Genomic DNA, 13,728 nt, shown 5'->3' with positions numbered 1-13,728 from the left:
GAATCTATAGATGATGAAGATCCAGTCATTTGCTTTGAGCATGCAGAAGACAACTTCTAGGCACTATGGAGATGCCTGTGGCAGAGGCCTGGGAAATTAAAGAAAGTCTGCCATCTAAAATGGTATTAAAAAACATCTTCTGATTTACTTCAATTCTTCCAATATCCTGAGCAAAACTCCCTAAATTAAACAACATTTTTGGTCAGAATTTCCAATGTTCTGAACTGTTTTCTGCACACTACACATATATTGGTCTTCGTAGTAGACTGGTGGAAAAATAAACAAGATGTTGAAGTTTATGATTATGTTCATTGATTCATTCATCATTCAAACTTAAATGAATTTCTCATGTTAAATACTGAAATGCGATTAAAATGCGATTAATTTCGATTAATTAATTACAAAGCTTCCGATTAATTCGATTAATTTTTTTGATCGCGTCCCACCCCTAATATATATATGTCACGTAGGGATCCGCCCCCCTCTCCTCACTGTCACTCCAGTGTCTCTGTTCCTTGATTCGTTACACATTATGTATATATATATAATATATATATATATGTCACGTAGGGATCCGCCCCCTCTCCTCACTGTCACTCCAGTGTCTCTGTTCCTTGTGTCTCTGTTGTTCCTTGCCCGTTAGCCCCGCCTTGCTTGTCTGTTGCCCCGGTTTCTGTCTGTCTGCCACGCCTCGTTATCATCGTCCTCACCTGTGTCTAGTTTAGTTCCATGTATATTAGTCCCTGTGTCTCCCATGTCTGTATCGGTTGTTTTGTTTAGTGTTCCTGATCTGTTAGTTTCCTGCTTAGTCATTCGTGTGCTCTGTACCTGGTTATCCTAGTTTGTATGCGTTTTCCCATGTTTGTTTTGAGTATTCGTTCGTTGTCTTGGTACCTTGTTTATTCCTTGTGTCGTTATGCCTGTCTACATTTCTTGTTCTGATTGCCCACCCATTATGACCCGTATTTCAACTCTGCTTTTGGAAATCCATTTAATAAATCTCGCTCTCCTCAGCGTTTGTGTCCGCCTCCCTGTTCTGCCTTGCACAGTACGTTACAATATATATAGTGGGCCAGTCTGTCAGGAACTCCCGGGCCACTTTTTCTCCCCAGTCCACCACTGGTATTAATTCCTTGTTATTGAATTTATTGTTTGGTTATTTGGTTTGTTTATTTCCTTGTTTGTGTTTTGAGTTGGTTAGATATTTCTTTTGTTGTTTCATTTGGTTTCTTTGGGCCTTGGATTCCTCCTGGGGAATCTCCGAAGATGAGATGGCTCTGTGTGATGGTCCTATTAGACTTGAGGAGGTTATAGATGCAATCAATCAATTAAAAAATAATAGGTCACCTGGCACTGAAGGGCTGGTCCCAGAATTCTACAATTGGAGCCTGAGCTGGAGCCTGGGCAGTGAGGAGGAGATGGAGGTCGAGGAAGACGCTCCCACTGCCAGGTCCGTGGGGCGAGCGCCAGGAGGAGGTGGAGTTTCCCGAGAGGGGTCGAGGAGAGAGGAGAGTAAGTGTCGTCAGACCCACTCAGACCCATTCAGACCCAAGGTGGATGGTCTTCTTCCTCCTCGCCCTCACCGTAGTACTCGGTGGGGGCGGAGCATAGAGGGGGGATAAGCTTCCTCTTCTTCCCCTTCACCCTCACCGTAGTCAACGGTGGGGCGGAACAAACCGAGGGAGCCTGATCTTCATCCTCCTCGCCCTCTTCTTCCTCCTCGCCCTCACCATAGTACTGGTACTGGTACTGGAGCGGAGCATACAGAGGGGGGATAGTCCTCGGTCTCCTCTTCCTCCTCGCCCTCTGATTTCTTCCCCTCAAACTCACTCTCAGGGGTCTTCTCCATGGAGCAGAGTTCGAGCGAGCCAACCCTCAGGGGCAAGAGGTCCCGGGAAGGAGAGGGGTGTTGCTCCCTCCATATCCGACGAGTAGACGCAGACAACGTAAACACACGCCCAAAAGGGAGGGGTCGGGGACCGCAACGTGATTTTATTGCTTTTCACAATGAGATCAAGCAATACATTCGGACAATCAAAGACTCAGACACACAAAAGGCACTTCGAACCATTGAGGAATGTACGGCTTTGAATGTTTTCTTATGATCTTGATCCCCCTAGAATTTTCTTCTCTGTTCTGTTCATAAGTTAGTTTTTTTCTCTTGAGTGTGCTATTTGTGCTATTTCTTTCTGTCTTTATCAACAAACAGTACGAAAAAAAAAGCAACAGGTAACGTACCCTACCACCCTTATTTTAATTCTATACGGAATTAACGAGAAGGTCGTCACACATGTCGATTTTAAGATTTTTCAGCTGAATCTGTAAAGATTCTAACGTTTCCCAGCTGATGTTTTTCTCATTTAGTCACTGAATAGACTAGATTTTGTCCCATTGAAAGGAATGTCTTGGGCTTTAAATCACACTTTATTCGTTCTGAACTGGAACATCTAAGTGGAACATTAGCTAAAAAAGAGTGATACTGGTTACCAAGAGATGGTGATAGTGTAACATGTCAGTCAAGTAAGCATTCAAGTACATATGAATGAATGAATGTTTAATTTATATACAACACTATACAACAGTTACAGAAACAGGAAAACGTAATGAACTAATATGTTAAAATGTCCTTTTCCTGTAGTGTGTGGTGGAATTGATGGCACAGAATTCGAGGTCTTATAATATATTAAGCAGTATTTATTTGATAGCAAGAGAGTTACAAAATATAAAAGTATAAAAGTATGATGTGAAGCTTACGCTTCATGCAGTAACTCTGAACTGTCTCTCTCAGTCCAGATTCTTATAGTCAAAGTGTGTGTGTAGAAAAAACTAAGGATGCTGCTTCCCAGGAGCAGTTATCAGTTTCCCTGGGATTCAACCTTGGGTGCTTAGAAACGGATAAGCAATATTATCACCAACTCTGCTGCTGCACAGAAAACTTCAGTCTTACAGAAAAACATCTTTAATATGGTTACAGTTAATTACTAAGCAGTACTTTTCACACAGACCATGCTATAGTGTCTGCATGGACATGATTAACATGAATCACACATGAATATAATCAATATCAAGTAGTCATTCTTTCAGAAAGCTTTAGGAATCATCTGGTTCTGCAACCCAGTCGCCAGGAATGAAGGAGTGGAGCAGATGGTCTGCTGGTTCTAGCAACACTGCTTTCACCTGCTTAGACACAGTACATAGACTTGTACAAAGACAAACTTTTGAATTAGTTGTTCATTCAACAGGTGCATCTCCAGCTCTGCGGGTCCGAGACCTGTGTTGGGAGGCCTGCCAAAGACAATTTCAAATGCTGACAGCTCTGTCTTAGCTTGTGGTTTGGTCTTACACTGCCACAACACTAATGGCAAACATTTTGTCCAGAACATCCCTGTTTCCTGGCTGGTCTTGACAAGACCTGCTTTTATTGTGCAGTTTGCTCTTTGCACTGCGCCTGCAGGGTGGTAGCTGTAATGCTTGCGCATGTCTATACCTACATATTTAGTCTGATTTTGAAGTCCTGCGTGGACAAAGGGTGCCCCGTTATCACTGGAAATTCTCTGTGGCAGACCCCACCGGGGAATGATCTCTCTCAGGAACACCTTAGAAACCGCATCACTGTCCTGTTTCCCTGTTGGAAAAGCTTCCACCCAATTCTGAACATGCATACACATACTAGAAGGAACTTCTTTCCTTCAGATGGTGTTAGTTTCACAAAGTCTATTTGCCAATTTTGAAACGGTTCTGTCAGGTGTCCTGATGGGGCTGGTATTGTGTTAGTGTCTCTTCTAGTGGAGTTCTGTGTACAGATCAAACATTTTTAACAAAACCTTTGAGTATAAGTAGTGATACCTGGTCTATTCCCCCTTTGCTCATGTGACTCCTCCCATGAGCAATCCTAACTAGGCCTCGCATGTAAGCCTTTGGTAGGCAAGGTCTAGCAGTATCAGGGTGTACCCTTACGCCTCCTGTTTTAACACAGTCCGCCCGTTTCCACTGGGCCTTCTCCTCTGAGGAGGCCATTTGTTGGATATCAATTGTAGTTATTGGGGTGGAAGCATGTTCTTGTTGGGTGGCTTGTAAGTTAGGCGTCGCATGCGCTGTGGCTTTTGCAGTGGCATCTGTAAAAGCATTACCTCTCGCTGCCTCATCTTGGGATGAGGTGTGCGCTGCGCATTTAATGATTGCTACTTGTGCTGGTAGCTGGACAGCATCTAGTAGTTGCGCTACTAGTTTGTGGTTCTTAATTTTGCTGCCAGAACTAGTTAGGAAATCTCTGTCTTTCTATATGGCGCCAAAATCGTACACTACTCCCCAAGCATATCTGGAGTCTGTACAGATATTCACTGTTTTCCCTTGGGCCAATTTGGCCTTGGTGAGGGCTACTAGCTCAGCTGCCTGAGCTGAATAGCTGCCTCCCCCTCGGGAGTCAACTCAAATGTTGAAGTGCTGGATCCTTTGGTGGGAATCAGTTATCTGAGGGGCCCCTCGTTCTCTGTATAGGAGAAAATAAAGGTGCGACAATATGAACACATGCCAAGAAATGATAACAGTTGTTTCTTAGTTCGCAGTTTGGGAAGCTTGAGTATGGTTTGTTGTGAGATAACGTGTCCTTTCTCGTGTTTACTTTCTCTCTGCAGTATTGCAACTTTGATTTGGATGCCTTGTGGCCTTCCTCTGCTAAATGATTTAGCAGTGCCACTGTGGCCTGTCTGCAAAGGTCTCTGTTTGGAGCACAAACTAAGAGATCATTCGTATTTTGAAATAAAGCTGTTCCCTCTGGAAGTTCAAATGTTTCTAATCTCACATGTAGTGCAGCATTGTAAATGGTGGGTGATTCAAAGTAACCTTGACATAATCTAGTGAATGTGTATTTTTTTTTATTTTTTATTTCAGCATAGGCAGCATGGTGGCTTGGTGGTTAGCACGTTTGCCTCTCAGCACTGGGGTCTTGGGTTCAAGTCCCTATCTGAGTGGAGTTTCCATGTTCTTCCCGTGTCTGCGTGGGTTTCCTCCGGGATCTCCGGTTTCCTCCCACAGTCCAAAAACATGGAGGTTATGTAAAATTGGCAGTCCCAGACAAAATTCTCCCTAAGTCTGTGTCTCTCCCTGAGTGTGTGTCTGTGTCTCTCTCTGTTCAATAAAAACAAGTTGTTGTCTGAGTGTGTGTGCATGAATGTGTGTGTGCTTGTGTGCCCAGTGGTGGATGGTGCTCTGCCACTAGGGTCTGTCCTCTCTCCCCTTCCTGCACCCCATTCAGTCCCCCAGGGGGCTGTGGATCCCGGTAGAGAGTACGCTGTGCGCAATTGGCTGCCGCTTCTCGCCGGTGTGTGATTGGTTGTCTGTAACGTAGCTGTGTTAACAATTGTAAAGTGCCTTGGGTATCTAGATAAGGCGCTATATAAATTGAAACATTCATTCATTTCTGAAAAGGCAAACCAATCTGGCTATCTGGATGAACTGGAATGCTAAAAAAAAAAAAAGAAAAATGCATTGGCAAGATCCACTACACTGAACCACTAGCTGTCTGGGGGAACCTGAGAGAGAATGGTGTAAGGATTTGGGACTTCTGGGGATCTAGGGTGTGCTGCCACTTGACAGCTTGCAAATCCGGAACAAACCTCCATTCCTCTCGCCCTGGCTTCTTAACTGGGAAAACTGGGAATTCTTACTGGTGAGGTTTTGCATGGCACTATCACGCCAGCCTCTCGTAGTTATTGGAAAACGGACCTGATGCCTTTCATGGCTTCAGGTTTCAATGGGTATGGGTGTTGTTTGGGTCTGTAATCAGATTTGGGAACGATGCACACATCTTTTAATGAGGCCCACATCGTTCTTTCCCTTAACCAACAGAGCTTGCGGAACTTTTGCCAATTCTAATTCTTTCGCTGGCAGGAGGGTCATAGGTATGGCCTTTGTTTGTGTTTTGTCATTTTGGTCAAATAATTCCAGTGTGTTAGGTAGTGATATGTGGGGCGTGGCCCATGGAACACAATAGAGATTCATTTGTCCTTCACTCAATCTCACTAGGCCTGCTGCCCATGTGTCGTTCAAGTCAGTCATGGTCATTAAGTCATGCAGCTCTGCATAGAACCTGGTCTCATACTCTGTATCTGGTCCGTCAGATATGTTTGTGCAATGAAATGTGTCACTTGGTTTAATGTGAAAAATCTGCTGGTAACACATAAGTCATGTATGCCATGAAATGCTTTCTGATTCCCCCTTCGGTGCCCCTGTACTGCCATTTATAGGCATAACCTGGTTGTCCTGATGCCAATTGAATTAATTGGGGCTCTCCCCAAAACAAAAATAGCCCATTCTGGCCACTTTGGAGTGTGTATTGCAATTTACACATCAAATCTCAAAACATTACATTAGCTGGGCACGTAGCGGAGATCAGGAAGCTATGTTCAAATCATTATTATCTACATTACACTGTATAAACACAGACACTCTCTCTAAGACAGTTAGCCCTCCCACACCCATTACTCTGACAGTTTTATCATGCTTCATTTCACAATTTATCTGGTCAGCCATTATAACGGAGTGTGTTGCTCCACTTTGAGCTCCACTGTTGCTCAAAGTTTTCGTTTTTCAACCATTATTTCTACCTGTGGGAGTGCTGCTGGGTTTTTACTAATTAGCTGGACAAAAGAGTAATCTAAATTTGGTACTTTCCTTTTGCTGTATTCTACCCTCAGTGGCCCGTCGCTGTCCTGCCTCCCCGCCGCCCGTCAGTCCTGGCCTCTTTCCTCAGTGGTCAGATGGCCATCTTTGGACTCTGGACAGTCTCTATCAAAATGTCCTTGTTTGCCGCAATTGTAGCATGCGTCTTTGTCTTTGTTTCTCTGTCCACCACCTCCTCCATCTTCTCCGCCTCTGCCTCGGCCTCTTCCTCTGCTACTGATGTAATCTTGGCTGGTCTGGACCATAGTCAGCATAGCTTGCTGCTGTATGTCGCTCTGTTTCTGAGTTTTCTTCTTCTCCTTATTTATGAGCTGTGCCTCGTGGTGTTTAGAGTGATCTTCTATCACCGACAGAGGAGCTCTGTTGTATGCAATGCAGTTGGCTCTGATGAGGTCGCTGATGTCTTTTTTCATGTTCTCCAGGAAACTGTTTCTCAGATGGGCTTCCCACGAGCCGACGTCTGCCGGGCCGTTGGCACGTTGTGCTGGTGCTTCGATTCTGCAGTGGTCTGTATGGACTCTGGTCAGTCGAACGAGGACGTCACTGATAGACTCTCCATCTTCTTGTTTGCAAACTGCTATCTTGTCTGTGTTGACGGAGACTGGATAGGCAGCTTCCACTCTTTCCACCAGACGTCTTATCATGTCTCTGTATGGTCCGTTCAGATCAGCTCCCCCTCCATCAGGGGCATCCCACTCAGGAAGGTGGAGACGGACATCACCTGGATTCCAGTCACGGTCGATCTTGTTGAACTGAGGTCCGAGTTTGACCACCAGTACGTTTCAGTTCTGATTGGGTCGGTCTACAGGACCGAACAAAAGCCACAAGTTCTTCTCCAAAGCGCCGTCCTCCTATGTCAGATGGTTTGCCCATACCCTCGGCTGCTTTCATGATGTCATCAGAAGTCCAGTGTCTGTGCACCATGATAACTCTGTCCGGGCCGGAGACTTCTACCATCGGGAACTGTGTGACCACTGGTTCGGGCGTGGTTATCATCATCTGGTGGGCTGCCTGATTGGCGGCGGGTATCCACAACGGTGGGTATCTGTTGTGAGGCGGGTGTGGGAGTGGTGCAGCTGCAGCAGCTCCCTCTCCCCCAGGTACTCCGGGTGGTGGGCGACATCTCGTTGGGGTGGCATCGAGGTCAGGATCAGCTAAGGAGACACACTGGGACACCGTATTAGTATTTTCTCCAAGCCCTACCTGCCTAACCTTCTTTTGCATATTAGCTCTTTTTTGAGCCTCCTGTAACCAACACTTTGCCTTGTGCAACATATCTTCTTTATTGTCATCAAAATGCTTTCTTATTATCCTTTTTAGGTCTCTCTTGAACCCTTTGTATCAACTTTCCCAAATACACCACACTCAGTGAGCCACTTGGCGCAAACCCACAATTTTCTATCTAGTATGGAACATGTTTGCAGCAGTCAGTACCATAAAGTCTATTCATCTGTTCAAAAATGCTATTGGGATGTTGGCTGACATCAAAGGCATATTTTTTTACTGTTACTTAAACCCATCCTTTAAATAATCAAAATACAAATTGCTATTAAAAATACAAATTGCTATCAAAAACACTTATTTACTGCTTAACATAAATTGGATCTCAATTTAGTTCCAACAATGGCCGTGAATAGGTCCATCCTATAGCCTCGCACTGAATCGACCCGGGTCCTTATACGTTAATGTACGTCTACAAGAACGACCTTTTCTCTAGTTAGGCGTCTAAATAGGCCTATTCTCTTAATAGGCTCTTTATTACTCCCAGAGTAATATTCTTTTCCTATTTCAATGCAGGCAGGGACGCCTATTCCGTGGAAAACTACAAACAAGTTTTTTTTATTCACTTACGATTGCGTGCCACCACCACGTTCTTTTTGTTCGTTGGATGAGGCGGGAGTCGTCAGCGAGGTCAGAACTTTCAGCTACACCCTGGCGGTACTTTCCCTTTAGCTTGTGGGGTTCCCGTCATCCAGCTCAGTCCCAGACTGAGGAGCGTCCTCGGTGAGCTTCAGTTAATTCCTCCGCTACGATCCTCGCTCATCCTGCCGGCTACGCCAAATTCTGTGGTGGAATTGATGGCACAGAATTCGAGGTCTTATAATATATTATGCAGTATTTATTTGATAGCAAGAGAGTTACAAAATATAAAAGTATAAAAGTATGATGTGAAGCTTACGCTTCATGCAGTAACTCTGAACTGTCTCTCTCAGTCCAGATTCTTATAGTCAAAGTGTGTGTGTGTAGAAAAAACTATTGATGCCTGCTTCCAAGGAGCAGTTGTCAGTTTCCCTGGGATTCAACCTTGGGTGCTTGTAAATGTAAATGTAAATTTATTTATATAGCACTTTATATATAGTGCTTTACAACTCTAAAATAAAATACAAAAATGAAAAATGTCAATAAAAACATAAAAATTGTACATAAAATGCATAACATATAAAAACATAAAAGGACTTAAAATAGGTATGTAACACAAATTAAGTACAACTAAGCAAAACCGCCAGGCTCAAAGTTTAATTGTGGACTGTTTCAAAGCAGTGTTAATTTTGACAGAAATTTTTGATTTAGTTTTAGTCTTAGTCTTTTGACTAAAATGTAATTTAGTTTTAGTCATAATTTAGTCATTGATTTGTTTTTAGTCTTAGTCTAGTTTTAGTCGACTAATTATCATTAGAATTTAGTCGAATAATATCAAAATAATTTAGTTGACTAAAATATAAATGGTGTAGTAGTCATTATATACACTTGCACAAAATGAAACATTTATTAACCAGTTACAGAATATTATTTTTTGTATGTGCAATATATACAAAAACAAATTTCCAAACAACTCTATTGACCTGAACTTATAGTTATTGAGCATAACAATAACAAAACATTGATGACCAGTAGGTCCGCTCTACCTGAAAACATATGGAGTTTATGAACAATGCATATTAGATTCTATATAAAACTGTGCGCCGTAAAACAATGCCATAGCCCGCAGATGTCGTTTCATTTGTCGTATTTGTCCCGACATCATCATTCCTCATGGTTTACACAGCATCTTGTTTTTCTCAAAGTCAAAGGAGAAATGTGTCCATATATCGCCGCTCATCTATCTCCCTGCTGACATTGTCGAGTTAACGTCGAGTTTAATTTCATGAGTGACCACAGTTCACGGGCTAGTTTTGTCCTAACGGGTTCTGCGCGATGTGAAGACGTTAGTTCTGATTGGATGGTTACCCGGTTTGTCCCGCCTCTCCGTGTACGCTAAAGTAGTTACGGTTGGATCTCTTCTTAACTTATCCCTACCTTTCACAAAAATAAATCAGGTCTGATTGAATGTCGTCGCTGGCCAATATTTTCGTCTCGTTTTTATTCGTTGACGAAAATGTCCTTTAATTTCGTCATCGTTTTTATCCCTTCGTATAGTTTTAATTTAGTTATCGTCTCGTTTTCGTCATGAAAAAAGGTTCGTTGACGAAAACTATGACGAAAATTATTCGTCAACGAAATTAACACTGTTTCAAAGGCTTGGGAATAAAAATGGGTTTTCAACAGTTTTTTAAAAGATGATATGGAATCTGTAAATCTGATGTTTACAGGAAGACTATTCCAGAGTTTAGGTGCATACACGGGAATGCACGGTCACCCTTTTGCTTGAGTTTTGTTCTCAGCACCATCAGAAGCCCTTTGTCTGTAGATCTCAGTGACCTTGAAGTGGAATGGGGAACTAATAACTCACAAATATACTCTGGCGTCTCACCATGTAAAGCCTTATACGTTAAAACAAGCACCTTAAAATCCACTCTCCACTTCACTGGCAACCAGTGCAGGGAGGCCAACACTGGAGTGATGTGTTCCCTACGTCTTGTTCTGGTTAAAAGCCGTGCAGCTGCGTTCTGCACCATCTGAAGCTTTGCCAAAGATCCTTGGCTAAGGCAAGTGTACAAGGCATTGCAATAGTCTATGCACGAAGACACAAATGTATGTATGATTGTCTCCAAGTCCTGAAATGATAGAATATGCTTGATTTTTGCAATGTTCCTAAGCTGAAAAAAGCATGACTGAATAAGCTTTTTGATGTGTTCATTGAGTTGTAGCTGAGGGTCAAAGATAACTCCAAGATTTCTAGGAAGAGCATTTACTCTTGATGTGAGAGAACCAAGAGCCACCTCTACCTCCCTAGGGATTTTATCAGAAACCACAACCAGAACCTCCGTTTTATCTTGGTTCAGCTTAAGAAAGTTGCAGTTCATCTAGATCTTTATAGCATCTATACACTCAGTTAAAATGGCTAATTTACTGAAATCATTTTTGCTAAAAGAGAATAAGCATTAAGAATTTTGCTTAGAAACGGATAAGCAATATTATCACCAACTCTGCTGCTGCACAGAAAACTTCAGTCTTACAGAAAAACATCTTCAATATGGTTACAGTTAATTACTAAGCAGTACTTTTCACACAGACCATGCTATAGTGTCTGCATGGACATGATTAACATGAATCACACATGAATATAATCAATATTTCCTTCACAAGTGTTACTGGGCTTGTGTTTGGTTGCAGAGTCACACTGCAGTGACATCAGGTTCATTGTAATCAGTGTGTCAGTGTCCTGCTCCTCCTCTTTATGATGAACTGTTGACAGGGAGCAGAGAGCAGCATCTCCAGTGTCCAGCTGTGTGTGTGTGAAGAGGAACAACTCCATGATAGAGCCTCATAACTCCAGCAGTGGAGGAGGAACCTCTGACCCAAAGTGAGGAGCTTTACATCAACACTTAATCTGAGGAAACAGGAAGAGGGAATATTCAGGATAAATGAGATGTAGTGAAGAACATAATTACTCAACACTTTCCTCATCTTCATCAGGGTGAAGAGAGCAGCATCTCCAGTACCCAGCTGTGTGTTAATGAAGAGTGAATCATCTCAAGTACTCAGCTGTGTGTCTATGAAGAGTGAATCATCTCCAGTACCCAGCTGTGTGTCTATGAAGAGTGAATCATCTCCAGTACCCAGCTGTGTGTCTATGAAGAGTGACTGGTCCATGCATCAGCCTCTTGCCTTCAGCAGTGGGCCTGTGACCCCTGACCCACAGTGAGTGACACATTACACACAGATTCTTTAATCAGACAAAGTATTTTAAGTCTTCATTTTCCACATTTTCCTCTTTCTCTCCCTTCTCAGTTCTTGCGTATGTGTGGAGCGAGTAAATATTTGTGGTTCCTTAGTCCCACATTAAAGCTAGTACCACTGAATTATCCTTAAACAAATAAAGAACAGAGTAATAAAATAAAGAAGACAGACTCCAAGATCACTTGATGAGAATAACAGGTCCCACTTTATTGTAGATCAACGTTGGTGTACAGTTGAGTCTCCCCCCAACATGAAAGTCTCCAGGGCTCAGAGGAGCACTAATGTTTATTCATACGGTATATTCTGTAACGAGGTGACAGATGCAGCAGACACAGAAGGTGGTGCTGGGTCGACTTTAATGTCCATTTCCATCATAGACATAGCACAACTCAAAGCAGTTAAATGCAGTTTAAATGCGAGGGATCAGAGGAAATACACATTGCCCCTCCTACTCTATTTACATATCTACTTTAGATTCCACCATTATGTCCAATCATCATGACTTCACACCCCAGTCATTCATATTCATATACACATTCATATACACATTCATATACACATTATATATGTATTAGGTCCAAATGTAAAAGTTCTATCTGTTTAAAGATCCTCTGATCTGGACCTTTATCAAATGAGGCCTTTTACAGTGTCATCCTACATCCACAGTTCATCCAGCAGCATGTAGAGGCCCTTTCATTATCTGCCTGTGTTCATGTTATGTCTAAATTCTCCAGATCTTTCCACCAGTCTGTACATTATCAATGGAGCTTTGTGGAGCTCCTCAAGTTTTCATTATTAATAGTTTCATTTATTTTAATATTTTAATAATAGGGCAGTCATGGCCTGGTGGTAGGGAACTGGTCTTGTGACCGGAGGGTCGCAGGTTTGATTCCCAGACCTGAGGCCATGACTGAGGTGCCCCTGAGCAAGGCCCTTAACCCTCAATTGCTCACTTGTATAAAAAATGAGATTAAAATGTAAGTCGCTCTGGATAAGGGCGTCTGCCAAATGATGTAAATGTAAATATTCTTTATAATAATATTTATAATATTTATTTTATTTATAAAATAAAATTTATTATAATAATATTTGATTCGTCTTCCGGCGCCGCCGCGAGTGGCTGCCTTTTCCAGTAGCTCCGTCTTGTGTGCTTTGTTTTTTTCTCGAGTTTTTCTTTAAACTTTATTTATTGACTTAGGCTTTTACGCATGACCATAGTGCATCTTATTTATATCCTAAGGATATTATAATATATTTTCAGAGTGGTATGGAGTGCAGCATAGAGTTTCGATTCTATTCCCGGGAACAACTGCTGAGCCTCCGTCCCATGGGACGCGGGGGCATTGTCCTAACAATCCCGGGGGAGCTGAGGCGGAAGTATCGGGGCTGCAGAGCCGGTGCTAAGCTAAAGGCTAAGCTAAAGGCTAAGAAGACGGAGAAGCGGTGGAGATTCAAACCCTCGGTCCCGTCGGTGGTTATGGGGAATGTCAACTCGCTGACCAACAAAACCGATGAGCTGGCTAGTCTGGTGAAGACCCAGAAGCTCTACAGGGAGTGCAGTGTGCTGTGTTTCACCGAGACCTGGCTCACCCCTGACACCCCGGACGCTAACGTGGAGCTACCTGGATTCTCTACGGTGCGAGCGGACAGGGACCCAAAACTCAGCGGGAAACGCAAAGGTGGGGGGCTTGCGCTTTTTATCAACACCAGGTGGTGCAACCCCGGTCATGTAAACGTGAAGGAGGTTATCTGCTGTCGGGACATAGAACTGTTAGCGGTGAGCCTCAGACCATATTACATGCCGCGGGAGCTCTCACACGCCATCTTTGTGTGTGTTTACATTCCACCCCGGGCGGACGCGCAGGCAGCGTGTGACGTCATCCACTCCACCGTCGCAGCGCTACAGACACAGCACCCTGACGCCTT

General features: G+C 43.2%; 1 long non-coding RNA gene across 1 annotated transcript; it reads right to left on the bottom strand.

Moving 5' to 3' along the window:
• Positions 1-2,537: 2,537 nt before the first annotated feature.
• LOC143504317 (uncharacterized) lies at positions 2,538-13,720 on the bottom strand. The gene is made up of 2 exons (XR_013127533.1): positions 11,643-13,720; positions 2,538-11,452 (listed from the first exon to the last, which is right to left on the bottom strand). It is a non-coding gene; the product is annotated as an uncharacterized LOC143504317 (long non-coding RNA).
• Between the last annotated feature and the right edge of the window lie 8 nt (positions 13,721-13,728).

This window comes from Brachyhypopomus gauderio, unplaced genomic scaffold (genome assembly GCF_052324685.1).
Source record: "Brachyhypopomus gauderio isolate BG-103 unplaced genomic scaffold, BGAUD_0.2 sc259, whole genome shotgun sequence".
NCBI classification, from domain to species: Eukaryota; Metazoa; Chordata; class Actinopteri; order Gymnotiformes; family Hypopomidae; genus Brachyhypopomus; species Brachyhypopomus gauderio.
This window is presented reverse-complemented; position numbering and strand designations above follow the sequence as displayed.